General features: G+C 36.5%; 1 protein-coding gene across 1 annotated transcript in view; it reads right to left on the minus strand.

Annotated features, from left to right (window-relative positions):
* Positions 1 to 15,851, minus strand: part of AGMO (alkylglycerol monooxygenase) — a gene marked incomplete at its 3' end in the record, with an annotated part of 205,538 nt that overhangs the window by 142,184 nt on the left and 47,503 nt on the right. The window lies entirely within an intron of this gene.

Consider the following 15,851-nt stretch of genomic DNA (forward strand, 5'->3'; position numbering starts at 1 on the left):
TGCGAGAAGCTAGGGCCTGATGGAGATTGATAGCAGCCTTGGAAGAAAACGTGAATGACAAATTACAGGCTTCACACTCTTAGCATGGTGCCATCTTGATCAGGACCAGGACTGTGTTACTCCTTCTCACTGTTCTGATGATCAAGGAGGGATAGTTTTTTGTTTACAAAAAAAGCTGCTCTCTCAGTGAAGTGTGTTTTCTTTCCTTATATCGTCCTCTGTTTTCAAAGGGGCCTTATTTGGGGTTTCAGGGTCTGAAATATTCTAGGCTTTTGGTATAGTGAGAGAATCATTCTCTGATGGTTTTATTAAGTAAAGTTGAATTCCATTTTACTGCATTTTCACAATTTCTGTGTTTTGTGGCGTTAAGCAATGTTTATCATCAGAGGTTCTCAGCTTCACATTCAGAAAAGAATGACTGCAAAGCGACTGTTTTCTTCCACTGTAACCTGCAGCCTATGCATTGGATTACTGCTATAACATTTGAAGATAAAGCAAACCACCCTTCATCTGTATATAGGTGTTGCTATTACATGTTTACAAGCAGACATGGGCTACAAGAATTCTGTTCAGTATCGAGATTCTGTCACCTGAGCTCAGTGGTCTCTAGGAACATATCTACACATAATTTTCAGATACTAAGGAGTTTAATTTGAATTTGGAAGGCAGAATATTATTTCTAGAAAGGGAAGTGGCTATATGTATTTCAAACCTGTGCCCCTGGGTCTATAAAAAGTGCTTCCCAAGGAAGTGAAATAAACGAGCTGGATTGGCAGTAGTGGGAATCTGCCAGGGGAAGGGGGACACACCTCATCGACAAGGGTACCTGCATAATGAACATTTGTATACCTAACCCTGAATTTATCCCACATCTTTAAAATAAATTAAAAAAAAAAAAAGAAAGTAACAACACTTGTAAACACAAACACGTGGAGATTTTGCTTGACAGAGAAAGACATTCAAATGACACTTGAAATTTTTGTAAACTATCCTAAATAATTCCATAAGAAAAACACCCACAACTTACGTTTTGTAAAAAGGAAAAATCTAAATTTAGACAGACTGACAAAATGTGATAGCTGCAGAGGAATAGTACAAAAATTAAAGAACCATGAGTTAAATTATGAGAAGCGAATATAACACACTCTGCATTTTAATGGTGATTTTATTGCCATAGTAAGTAAAATTAACAATGTTCACTTTAGATTCCTGAAAATATAATGCTTCTTCGTGTTTTATTTTATCTCAAGAAATATTATGATAATTTTAGTCAAACTATGTTCATTGGGGGGGATACTTCTTATTGTGAAAAATTGGACAAAATCATTTTACTTTAAGTAATTTGCTTTCTTGAAAAATATGCAAGTGATGCAAAACAAAGAACCACTGAGGCAACAGTGTCTTTCTTTGCTGCCTGATTTCCTTGACAACTACCAGACACCTCTTCCACTTTCTCATCCTTCCAATCACCTCTGGAAGATGTGCTAAATCACATTCAGCTTGGGTAGATGAAGAAAAGTTAAGAATTAATTAAGAGATCACTGAGTTACTTATTCCAAAATTTTCTCTAATCTACTATATTTAAAAATAACGGTGGGTTAAAATGACCATATCAAAAATTTTAATTTTTAAAAAAAATTTATTGTAGAGCTGAGGTCTTGTCAACTTGCCCAGGCTGGTGTCGAACATGTAGACTCAGGCAATCCTCTCACCTTGGCCTCCCAAAGTGTTGGAACTATAGTATACTCAAAATTTTAAATAACGAATTGCATTTTATGCTGCAAGATTCAAAAAAATTCAAAATGAATTGTTAAAAAATAGTTCAAATAAAATAGCAAAACATGAATGTAAACAAGATAGAATGGCCAGGCTCGGTGGCTCAGCCTGTAATCCTGAGCCTTTGGGAGGCTGAGGTGAGTGGATTGCCTGAGCCCACGGGTTCGAGACTCGCCTGGGCAGCAAGACCTCATCTCTACAATAAATCAACAAATCAACCAGGCATGGTAGCGCATGCCTGTAATTCCGGTTACTCGGAAGGCTGAGGTGGAAGGATCGCCGGAGCCCAGCAGGTCGAGGCTGCGGTGGCCGGGAGCGGACACTGCACTCCAGTCTGGATGACAGAGTGAGACTCCAACTCAAAAAAAAAAACAAGATAGAATGGTTGAAAATGTGTATTATAAAAGAAGTTAGAGATTAGCCATTGAATGGGATACATAGGATGGCAAAAGCAATATATGGATATATAAGTTTTGTGATCAGAGTATTTATAATCTCCTTGTGCTAGCAGGATTCACTTGAGGGAACAGTAAATGTAGTAAATAAAATTGGATAGCATAATTAACATGGTAAAGCTGAAGATTGCAATGTCACTTTCAAAACCATTTTGGTATCTGATAAACTGGACAGTGGTTTTCTTTATCATGTATCATGTTCTGTTTGGACATATTATTTATATACATGGTTATTTTAAATATGCATATGTTTAAAAATAGCAAACTGCTTAATATGCAGGATCCCATTTTCTTCTTGAATGCTATGAGGACTAATAACAAACATGCTTCTTATTCGCATCTCTTGTTTTACATTCAAGCTATTTTGCCAAATACTTTCAGACATTTTGTGGGGGTGGACACATAAAATGGACATGGCTTTCCAAGTCTTAAAAATATTTGGAAACATTTTATAAGTCTTAGTATGTCAGTGGCAACTAAAATATATTTTCACCTATAATGTGATTAGAATAAACACTGGGAATAAGTACCTCAACTCTTGAAAAGAATAATCTAGCACATTTAAAATCACACAAAAAATCAATAATCCAAGCTAAAGTCTTCAGTGATTTCCCTTTTTAAGAACATACACATAATTTTTTCCAAATCTGTTTAAAATGAAACTCCGTTTCTTGAAGGAAAGGAAGCAGCACATTTTATTGCTGGCCCATAAGCAAGAAGTAAGGCATAAAGCCATCAAGCTTATTGAAATGTGAGACACATTTTCCCCAAGTTCTAAGATGCTATTCAGCCAGAACGTTAGTTGAGCAGAAGGTAGGAGGTAGTTTTGTGAGATATTGCACGCCTAGTGAATCTGCTTAGCTTGGGTAATTAAAAGTGTTGTTTGGAATTGTAGTTTGTTTGGCACATTATTTTTTAAAATAATTCAACTCATTAATTATTTGCAATGTATACTTAGAGCCAGAAATATTAATACAAAATGAGAAAAAATTGTTTTTGCTTTTGTCTATCAGGGAGACATACTGAAAGGCATGCTTGTCTCTATAATAGTCTTTATGTTCATGGTAATACTTGAATACTACATTAAAGTAGCAGTCTCAATAAATTTAAAGTTCATTCTTGGCATTATCTAGTTATGGAGCATACAACATAAACCTTATTTCATCATCTATTTGGCAAAACATGGGAAATTATTGGGTTTTCACCTAAACTTAGAGAATCACAAAGGACACAACAAATATTTTATTTGTAAGCCACAAAGTGACTAATAGTGCTGAACAGATAGTACCTATGTAGTAATATTTGCTGATTATTGAATTTGGATTCTTACAAACTATTCCCAAGATAGCCAACTACTGCAGGAAAGAAAGACCATATATTTGACGTATTTATGCCTAACAATAGTTATACACAAACACACGTTAATGTGCCCTATGCCATAGGTAAATAATAATAGAAATATAATTTGCACCAGTTATTCTCTCCATTCTGCTAAAGATGAACAGGAAAAAAAAATGAAAATATTTGATAAGCTATGTGTTGAGAAAGTCACTTGGTAAAGTGACAATGGGACAAATCAGTTCATCCTTACTTTCATTTGTAACAGTTGATAAAAAGATAAGGATTTTTGAAAATTACATAGTATGTCTTCAAATAGTATGACTACTGCTACAAAAAATATGAATCTGTTGTTTTCAATGACTGTTTTTAAGTTTGGGAAAGGCTCTTAAACATGTTCAACACAAATAACTGAGAAGCATCACTTTCTCAATAGTCATAAAGTAACACTAAAATAATTAATATTTATTATATGACAGTTTATGGAATCATGGGGAACGCTTTATTAGGGGAAGAAAACCTTAAATTGCTTAATAGTAACTGATATAACTTTAAGGGAAAGGGGAACAAGATAGGCAGTAGTGGGAAACTGCCAGGGGGTGATACACCTCATCGACAAGGGTATCTACATGATGAACGTCTGTATACCTAACCCTGAATTGTACTCCACATCTTTAAAATTTAAAAAAAAAATTTTTAATTTTCTTTAATGCAGAAGAAAAAGAGAACTAAAGTTAAAATTGTTATTAGAAGCAATTGAAAGCAAGCAGGAACTGAAGCTGTGCCGTGCAGTCTTGGCTATTGTTGTATTATTGCAGGGTCCCATAGGCAATCTTCACAATGTACAGTACATCCTGGTTCTTTCGATTCTTTTGTCCACCCTCCAACCTGCACGGCCAGGGACCTTCAGCCAAGAAAGATTTATGAAGCTCCCACTAACAGGGTCAACCCTGTTTTATCACCAGAGGCCTTCTTCGTAAAAATAATAACATCCATCTACAGCTCTGTTGGGTCGATTCTCTTGGCATCAACATTTCATGTTTATCTTAGCAACCAGTGAGCACTCAAAGACCCCAGTTGAAATGAGTGTGTTCATTAATTCTACTAGGCACAGTAGCCCAAACTCCCATGGTCTGTCATCTAAGCTAAAGAATAGGTCAGTGCTAGTACACTTCAAAAGGTTGATTTGGCTTGCATTTTTAGATGAAGCTAATGAGTTTTAAGGGGGAGATTTGCAAAAGCAAAGGTGAAAGTATTTCAACAGAATCAAGAGTAAATCACCCCAAGTACAAAGGAGATGAGTTTAAAAATTACAAATAACTAAATGGAAGGAAGTTTTAAAAAATGTTTAATGAATTATTTTTATAACTTACCCTTCTTCACACACATGACACTCTGAATTGAAAGATATCTAATTTGAGGACATTTATCAATGAGTCATTACAACATAACATTTGGTCTACTTTTAGAGGTCTTATACAAGCTATTTTTAAATATTAGATTTATACAAAAACAGACCCCTAAGTTGCAAGCATCACCTATTTTTAGATGGGAAAAAGCTCACTCACTGCTAGCAACACAATATTGAGAATATTTCATAAATTAATTAAATTATTGTTCCTGAAATTTTGATAATTTTAAAAAATCATACATCTTACTTTCTGGTAGTGTAAATTTGTAAGATTTTACAAAATGTTTTGAGATTTCCTCTTGGAAAGGAATGCGCATAAAAATCCAAAGAAATCCTCAATATTTTATTATAATTGCATAAAGTAGTTCTTTCACAGAGATCATTCTTAACAATGTTAGTCCCCTGTGCTATGATGAGAGAGGCTTTTCATGGGTATTTGGCCAAAGATTTTTTCTAGAGTTAATACTCCCACTCTTCTTCCTTAAGTGTCTTGGGATTATTAACATCCGCAACACAGACAGGAACTTGGTTTTATGCCTCAAGAAAAGAATGGATCTTTTTTCATATAATGATCTGCAGTGCAATTACCAATGAAAAAGTAATATTGTGCACCATAAACTGAACAATCTGCAAGGAACATTTTGGTAATAGACAATTCAAAATGCAGAAAGCATAAGGAATTTAAATCAAGTGAAGAGGAAAATCAATACAAGAAAATTTTTTTAAATCCCATAATTTCATATACAAAATAAATTTGGGGTAACAAATATAATACCTGTTGTCTGCTCCTTGAGCTCATCAGAACCCTATGTTTTTTAGGGAAAAAAAGACTTATAATTTAAAAATCAAATATTATAAACTATTTGAAGGCAATTAGCAACCATCTATCTTGATGAAACTAGTTGTCCATACTAGCTTAGATCGAGTCCATATTTTGGGAATAACATCCTCTACACTCAGGACTTTATGCCGAGTGGAGACATAAAGGAAAGTCCTGATGGTTTAGTGTCTATAAATCCAAGAACATTAATCTTCTCATTCTTCTAGTTAAGGGAGATTACATTTATATACTATTTCAATTATTTCTCAGTTTCTGAATTAACAAAGATGTATCCAACACCTACTCTATGTCCAGACCTTGCAAGACATAAAGATGATGGAGAAAGTGGTCTTGTTGGGGATAGGCCGGGATGGGGGGGTGGCAAAAATGTGAGTAAGTAATAATTATTTAGTGAAATATGTCCCAGAAAAGACACATAAACTATATTGGGTGTTATGACATAAGTAGTGCCAAGAGGAGTTTTAACTCCACTGTGATCTTAATGTCACTTGCTGAACTAGTCTCACATTAGTATTTATTCTATTTATTTTCCATTGGTTGTGAGATTGGAAATAAGTAAGTTCACTGAGGTTTCTTTTATTAAACACTTACATTTAAATATAGTACTTATTATGTGCCATACTGCAAATTAAGTGCTATACATAAAGTTCTAAGGATTTTAACAATAGTAACTCATTTAATTCACTTCATTATATTTGTGACAGAAAATAAATTACCATGTCCTATGGCTAAAATTTAACAGCACAGCCCAAGACGAAACCCCAAAGGCAAAACAGAAATTCACGTGATATATTTTAAGAACATGGTATTCACCACTTCATGCAAAATGAATACTTTTGCATTTGTGAAGACCACATTGAGCACACCAAGAAGAATCTAGAAGACAGAGATGAAGGAAAAATGATCACTAGGGTACTTTCTTACATTTGTAGTGAATAAATAATATGGAGGTCTTCACAGAGGAACTGAATAGTCATTTTATTAAGCTTAAAATGAGAGTGACTAAAGTTCTTTTAACTAGTGGGGGGGAAAGAGAGGCATTGCCATTACACCAATTACTTTATGTAAACCAAAGCTAGAAATAGTTGCAGTATGGTTCTAGTATAGACAATAGTGAAAGACAAGCTCTAGCCCTCTAAGAATCTACGTGATGCCAACAACAAAGTCATAACACAGACGTGAAGTTCATAGTTGTAGAGTGGTGTGTTTCAGTGAGCTCTCTACCACTCCCTCAAAGAGTTGAGCATGATGAGAGTAAACTCATCCAGGGTTCTGTGGGAGTGGTCATGTCACCAGTACTTTTTCAAAAGCTTCAAGAACAGCAGGACTGAGTGACAGTGTAATTAATTAAATAAACAGTTTAAGTGGTTTCAAAAACATTTTATTTGATACTTTTCCCAGGATTGTAGACAGGACAAGATATGTTTATTTATGAGGTGAAATCACTCGCTTGACATAACACAGCTAGAATCTAAGTTTCAAAGAAGTCCAGCATTAAATACATACTACTCTATATTCAGAGTTTGCTGTTCCTCCCTAGAGTTGAGTAAAAACCCTTCTAGGCTACTGGGGTTGGGGGCTGGAAGGGGTGGTGACTGCAAGTCATTGCAAGTCTTTCTGAGGCCCAATACAAAACATCATCATCATCCTCATCAGCATCAATTAAATCAGTAGCAGTGAAGCACGTCCTGGCTTTCTGCAGGGCTACACAAGTCCTATGGAAGCCAGAGATAGAATCTTTTAGAATTGCAGTTTCCAAATTATGTCCCTCAGTGCCCAAGGCCCTCACAGTTATACCTGACATCTATCTATTAACATGGACATGACTAACTCATAATGTTCACAGTTGCAACACCACATTTCTTTCTGCGATATCCTATCTTCCTCAAGCAGTGTTTCCAGAGGCTACCCTGATAAAAATACAAGTGTCGCATATAATGCAATGCAGGAAAGGAAATGAGAGATTGGTGTTCAACCTGATTTGTAGATTTGAGAAACCATGCAATACCCTATAGACATCCATATCCCATTCGGAGGCAATTGCGATTGTTTAAGAATGAAATAAATGTTTTCCAATTTATATGTATTCTTTTTTTCAAACACCTACTAAGTTGCAAAGACATAAATACTTTTTAAGTTGTTTGGACCCAACTACCTAATAAACAGAACTGTTGGATATTTCTTTTGATTTAGAGTGTTGTTTAAAAGTAACTGAGACACAAGAGCATCAAGAGCCAAGAAAGTTTGGGAATTTCTTTATTCTGAAATGAATATCCAAATTTCTCAGTAAAGGGTTTTTTTAAGGTTTCTATATTAAGGAACAGGGAATACTTTTATTACAAGAGGAAAACAGAAGATCTTATCTTTATTAAATTATTTTCTGTCTTTCCACAAAGTATTAATTATTGGACTCGTAAAAAACTACAGTTATTTTTTTCTTTTAACAGAAAATGGAATATACTTACATAGTAAAAAACTCAAATAATTCTAATATATCTATATTCGAGAGCAGCCCTTCCTTTCCAGTCTCCAGTGCTCCCAGAGTGGACTTGTGTATAACTATTCCTGACCTTCTTTGTGTTCGTTCTTACTCCAAGTTTTTATACCACTAAACACTCTGTCACTTCCTTTTCATTATTATAATCATCATTTTTTTTACTAGTCTATAAGCATAATGAAGACAGAGACTTTATCTACTTCATCATTGTTTCCCCAATACTCATATAGTGTTTGAGACCTAGTAGGCTTGCAATTGATGCAAGTTGAATTAAAAGAAGAAAGGAAAGAAAGAAGGAAGGAAGAGGGGGAGGAAAGGCAGGAAGAAGATGCACCAAATTGCTCTAGTAAAGGTTTAGATCACTGTTTTATTTTTATTTTTATATAACTTCAAACAAAAGTTACAGACAAGATATAAGGGACTCAATATAATTATTACCCAGATTCACATTTTTTTCATTTTGCCCTTTTTATTTTATTAACCTCTTTCTTTCTTCCTCCCTACACACACACACACACACACACACGCACACAGAGAGAGAGAGAGAGAGAGAGAGAGATAGAGAGAGAAGAGAAGAGAAGAGAAGAGAAGAGAAGAGAAGAGAAGAGAAGAGAAGAGAAGAGAAGAGAAGAGATGAGATTATTTTTCTGACCATTTGACAGTAACTTGGAGCCCTGATGTCCCTTAACCTCTAAATTCTTTAGTGTGTATTTCCTAAGGACAAGGACATTTAGTTACATAGTCTTCAAAATCAAGGCATAGCTTTATGGATCTTTACTTTTGCTTTAACCCTGGATTAAGGATTTTTAGGTCGACAAGTGAGTCCCATGGTGGCATAGTCTACTCTACCTAATGGTGACCAAATAAATACTTCCTGGCAACATTCTTAAGACTAACAGAAAAGGGCTTTCAAAAGGCACTCTTCTACTAAGTTTTCATTTGAAAATGGAGGCTCATCCAAAGGAGAACATAAGTGGTTCAGGATATTTAAGGCCAAGCTATTTATAGGTCTGTGGAATATGTTAAAACTGAATTTTGTACCAGATCAAGTGCATTAGATTGATTATATTCATGCTATAATTAAAGTAATTACTTCACTTTAAAATTAATTCACTCTAAATATGTTTAATGACTGAATCTAAAAGCGCAATTATAGTATAAATGCATGAAATGATGTTGTAATGTGTTTACGCTAATTACTGTATGTCAGCTAAAGTAGCTGAAGTGAACACTTAAATAAGCACCCAATGGAGTTGTTCCCAGCCCATCTAGCAAAGGTGTTCCCAGACCAAGTGCCACATGGGACAAGCACCATGGTTGTAGGTTTAAGCAGAAAAAAGATTGCCTCTTTCTTCATTCACTTAATTATGTAAATAAGAAGCAAGTTAATAAAAAATGCATGAATATCCTCTTAAGTATTACAGAAAATATCTTGACTGAAATTATAGAAATACAGACGTGACCTACCAGACTAAACATAGTGTCCTGGAGAAAATGTAACTATGTAAAGCCACTTCTCTCTTGCAAGTCTATTGGCCACTTTTTACAAATAGCTTGCTACAGTTATATATCAATGCTGATTACTATCACCTTGCATTTGGTAAGTCTGGGACCTAAAGAATTTTACCAGTAGAACCCGAAGTATGAGGTCTGAAAATTAGGTTCATAAACTTGCCACTGTGCACTATGTTAACAGCACTGTACAAACAACTCAGTAAGGTTTCCTAACTTTGGTACATCAGTATCTCACAGCTCATGTCAACGTGTGGCAGTGTCTTGCTGTGTGGCATTCATTATTGTTGTTTCATGTTTTTGTGTGTCATCGCGAGAATGTTGGAGCTTGAATTAGAGTGACGAGCAAAAATTAAATTTATTGTTAAACTTGGCAAGAGTGGAAATGAAATCAGGGACAAATTAGTCCAAGTTTATGGGGATAATACTATGAAGAAAAGAGCAGTGTACAAATGGGTAAACGTTTTTCTGAGGGGAGAGAAAGTGTCACTGATGAAGAGAGGTCAGAACAGCCAGTAGCGAGCAGAACTGATGAAAATGCTGCAAAAATTTGTCAAATTATGTGTCAAAATCATCAGCTGACTATGAGAAGCTTAGCAGGCCAAATTAACATCAATAGAGAAATAGTTAGGAAAAACTTAACTGAAAATCTTGGCATGAGAAAGGTATGTGCAAAAATGATCCTGAAGGAGCCCTTGCATCACGACAATACACCAACTCACACAGCACTATCTGTGAGGAAATTTTTAGCCAGTAAACAAATAACTGTATTGGAACACCCTTCCTTCTCACTTAATCTGGCCCCAGATGACTTTTTTTCTTTACCCAAAGATAAAGAAAATATTGAAAGAAAAGACATTTTGATGACATTCGGGACATCAAGGATAATATGATGATAGCTCTGATGGCCATTCCAGAAAAAGAGTTCCAAGATTGCTTTGACAAGTGGACTAGGCATTGGCATTGGTGCATTGCTTACCGAGGGGAGTACTTTGAAGGTGACTCTAGTGATATTCAGCAATGGGGTATGTAGTACTTTTTCGAGGATGAGTTCATGAACTTAATTGTTAGTCCTCTTATAACTATTAATTTGCTTGAACACTTAGGTAAGTGTGTTATCTCACACATAAAAATAAAAATTTCAATCATTGATACCTTTGCTGGTACATGCTTGCCTTATAGCATTTGACCTGTTACTTTCCAAATTCTACCCGTTCCCTTGAGTTTTTTTAAAGAGATAATTCAGTCCATGTGTTTTCTGATTCATTTACTCTTTTTTGTTTCTTGAGTTGGAGTCTCACTCTGTCGCCCAGACTGGAGTGCAGTGGCTGCTCCCAGCCACCGCAGCCTCGACCTGCTGGGCTCCGGCAATCCTTCCGCCTCAGTCTTTCAAATAGCTGGAATTACAGGCGCGTACTACCATGCCCAGCTAATTTTTTTATTTATTGTAGAGATGAGGTCTCGCCAAGTTGCCCAGGCGGGTCTCAAACCTGCGGGCTCAGGCAATCCACTCACCTCAGCTTCCCAAAGGGGGGAATTATAAGCTGAGCCACCGAACCCGGCCTCATTTACTCTTATCTCATCAAAAAAGTCGTGTTGGCTTAGAATTACTTGATGCTCAAACAGTCTTACCCAACGAGTTCATATACCATTTCTCTTTAAAATAGAATGGGGAAACCGGGCTCAGTGGCTCAGCCTGTAATCCTGCGCCTTTGGGAGGCTGAGGTGAGTGGATTGCCCGAGCCCGCGGGTTCGAGACCCGCCTGGGCAGCGAGACTTCATCTCTACAATAAATCAAAAAAATCAGCCGGGCATGGTAGTGCATGCGTGTAATTCTGGCTACTCAGAAGGCTGAGGCAGAAGGATCGCCGGAGCCCAGTAAGTCGAGGCTGCGGTGGCCGAGAGCGGCCACTGCACTCCAGTCTGGGCGACCGAGTGAGACTCCAACTCAAAAAGAAATAAAAAATAAAAAATAGAATGGGGAATTTAGTAGCCTTACAAGGTAACTATGAGAAAAAGTAGTTTTGGTTTTAAATTCCTATAACTCATAGCTTCCCATGCCTCTGTTCTTAAGAACGTCTCCTGTCTTAGTCTGTTCAGGTTGCTATGACGAAATATCCTGGACTAGGTAGCTTAAACAATAGGCATTTATTTCTCAGCTTTGGTGACTGAGACGTCCAAGATGAAGGTGCTGGCAGATTTGATTGTTAGTAAGTCCCTCTCCCTGGCTAGTGGACAGCCAACCACCTTCTGTCTGTGGATTTACATGGTATCTCCCTGGTGAGTGAAAATGTAAAGAGCTCTCTCTCTCCTTTTTCCTCTTCCTCTTCTTATAAGGGCACAAATTCCATCAGGATAGTCCCACGGTCATGACCTAATCTAAAACTACTTACTCCCAAAAGTCACACCCTCAAGTAAATACCATCATTGGCTATTAGAACTTCCACATATTAATTTCAGTGGGCACAAACATTTAGTTAGTGACATCTAGAACACACTAGGAATACCTTCCTTAAAGAGGCAATAGCATGGGATATAGTTTGGCATAGCCTGGGCACTTCTGTAAAAGCATCACCTCCAGCATGAAGAAGAGTGGAAAGACTTCAACTCTCATACTACCTCCTTACCAACTTGAGAGAGTGATAAAACAGTGAGAAAGACAATTGACAAGTTAGAACCAAGATGTGCCTGATCAGCTGCAGAGTCAGTTTTGCCACTAAATAAATGATTGACTTTTGACACCTGCCTTGTAGAGTGCTGACAGTCAATCAATATTATACCTCAACAAAATGACAGATTACTACATTTCAGATGGAGACCTATTCAGAGGAAAGGGCAGGGATGCTTACTGTCTAGAATAAAATATTTGGTTTCTCTAAACTCAGGGTTCCCTTTCTGTAATATAACCAGCTTTGTGTCTTGGGGTCACCTGACTTTCTTTTCATGTTGGCTTGTGAGAACTGAGACTAAGGAACCAGTACAAATACTGCCAGTCTGCCTACTGCAATTGCCATAAGAATGATGGACAAATAGATGGATATTCAAAAACACAAGTAGACTAAAAAGTTAGTTGTAGAATCTAGGTGGTAAGTGGTTATGTGGGTATTGTTTGTGTATTCTGTCAACTTTTCTGATTGAAATATTCATAATGAAATATCAGTTACATATTTTTAAATCTTATTTCAAAATTAGTAATTGCTCAGCAATTGAATGAAATTTGCAAGACCCACCTGCATTACCTCCACCCTTGTGTAATACTCATTGATTCACAATTGTTCACTCTTTTATCAATTCTTGAGCATGTCCTCAATTACCCCAAATCTCTGCAGTACTTCATCAATGCCTGCTGTCCCTCACAAAGACCCTCGACTTGAATCCATGTCTCTACTAGTCAAATTTTTGGGGTTGGCACTGTATCATGCTTGATGGGAGAAATATTTGGTGACAAGAAGGGTCTTCAAGTTATAGAAAGCAGACTTCCCCCTTTAAAAAATTAGCTTTGTTCCCCTCAGTGAAGTAGATCACACTGATTAAACATAGTACGTTACAAGTTTAGGCTGGGTACAGTGGCTCATGCCTGTAATCCCAGCATTTTGGGAGGCGAGGCAGGACAGTGTTTAAACCCAGGAGTTCAAGACCAGCCTGGGCAGCATAGTGAGACCTCATCCCTACAAAAAAATTTTAAAAATAGCCAGTTGTGGTGGAGCACTATACTACATTCTTGCCCAGCTACCTGGTGGCTGTAAATTTTGAAGTGGTTCTTACAAAAATCATCCCAGGTGTGCTGGAGAGAAAAAAGAAAAGAGAAAGTTCTCCCACTTATTCCTGCAATGAGTCACTGCTTATGGACCAATGAGTAGCTTTTTTGAAATAATTTTAACACATGTAATTCTCACAGCAGTCTTATTATTCTTATTTTAAGACTGAGAAAAGATAAACCAGAAAGATTAAGTATTTTGCTAAGGGTTAAATGATGCAGCCAAGATTCGAACCCTGACTTTTCAGACTCCAACTCCTAGGACTATAACCACTTGCTTGTTTTATCTCCCAAGTCTCATTACTTCTTTCTTTATACCATGAAATGATCCTATATCGCAGGGATACTTTTAGCATCAAATGCCAAATATAGTTAGGAAAGCATATTTTAAGTTTTATAGAATTCTGTAAATGGAGGTACAAATATCATCAAGGCATAAAAAAACACTGAACTGATTGTGATAAGTGACATATGGTGTGGCATCTCATAACAGAAAAGCCCCACAGGAATACCTTCTTACTTAACACTTAAACATTCATTCCTTTAACAATTACAGTAGTGGAAATTCATACACATTTAGTCATATTAACTCTAAAGTTCACATGTGAACACAAGTATTAGATTATTTTTAAAAGCCATGTGTTGACATTGCAATTTAACAGAAGAACTAAAAACACTATATGGTCTCTTAACTCAATGGTTACCAAAATTGAAAGCCTATAAAAATTGGCACTGAAAAAAAAAATTATTGGGTCCGTCTCTAGGAGATTCTTATAGAATGGATCTTGAGAATTTGAGTTTTAAGGTTTTAGAAATCTAAAGAAGAACTTTTGATAAACAGCAGATTTAAAGACCAATACCTTAACTCAGGAATATGTTTCAGACAATAATTTTTGAGCACCATATCATGCTTGATGGGAGAAATATTTGGAGGCAAGAGGGTCTTTAAGTTACACAATGTAGATCGCCCACTTCAAAAGTTAGCTTTGTTGTAGCTGGGCTCAATGGCTCAGCCTGCAATCCCAGTGCTTTGGGAAGCAGAGGTGAATGGATTGCCTGAGCCCGAGGGTTCGAGACCCACCTGGGCAACTTGGCAAGACCTTATCTCTACAATAAATCAAAAAATTAGCCAGGCATGGTAGCGTGCACCTGTAGTTTCAGCTACTTAGAAGGCTGAGGCATAAGGATCTCTGGAGCCCAGCAGGTCGAGGCTGCAGTGCAGTGCACTGCACTCCAGTCTGGGTGACTGAGTGAGAATCCAACTCAAAAAATAAAAATAAAAAATAAAAAAAGTTAGCTTTGTTTCTCTCGGTATGTTAAAAGCTTAGACCAGGAGCATGCCTGCAATCCCATACTTTGAGAGAACGGAGTGGGAGGATTGCTTGAACCCAGGAGTTCGAGACAAGCCTAAGCAACATAGCAAGACCTTGTTTCTATAAAAAAGTAATTTTAAAAAATTAGGTGGGCATGCTGGCACATGCCTCTAGTACCAGCAACTCTGGAGACCGAGGTGGAAGGATCATCTGATCCCAGAAGGTCAAGATTGTGGTGAGCTGTAATCATGTCACTGTACTCTAGCCTGGGTGACAGCGTGAGATCTCGATTCACAAAAAAGGTGGTGGCTATAGTTTATAATAAAGCTACCTAAATATTCATTGTATTTACTACTAAAGGGGGGGAACCCCCATGAACGCAAGAGCTGTCCAAAAAGACAATTACAAAAAATAGTTAAGATGTCTTGCCACTCAAAAAATAACTAGTTATAAATTTTTGCAAGAGGTTTTCACCTAGAAAAAAATGTAGCAGTGATTATTAAATAATCACTGTATATTAATAAAAAGGGTGGTTCATGAGGATATTTAATGATTTGAAGCTGAACTCTAATTTTTGCATTAGAAAACTGATGAATATCTTTTTTAGGAGATAATATTCTGTTTACATATATTGCTTAAGTCACTATATACTTAAGGGAAGTGAAAGAATGACTTTTCCGTGCTTATGTTTCTGCAGTTTGTTCCAGATGAAAAAATCGTTTCATTTTGTGTGCACAGAATAAAAGAGGCTAGAAGGTTACAAATCATGTGTGTATAAGTTACTACAGCAGTCAATTAAAATTAAACTTACTGATGCACTGACCAAATCAAAACAATGTGCTTTATTTTTTTCTCTAGAAAATCTTCAGCCCAAATAGCAATTTGGCTTCCTAGTCTTCTAATTAGAAAATGCATTTTGATTTACCACAAGTGTCTAATTTAATCAAAGGT

Source organism: Carlito syrichta, unplaced genomic scaffold (genome assembly GCF_000164805.1).
Source record: "Carlito syrichta isolate Samal-C Ts95f unplaced genomic scaffold, Tarsius_syrichta-2.0.1 Scaffold308239, whole genome shotgun sequence".
NCBI classification, from domain to species: Eukaryota; Metazoa; Chordata; class Mammalia; order Primates; family Tarsiidae; genus Carlito; species Carlito syrichta.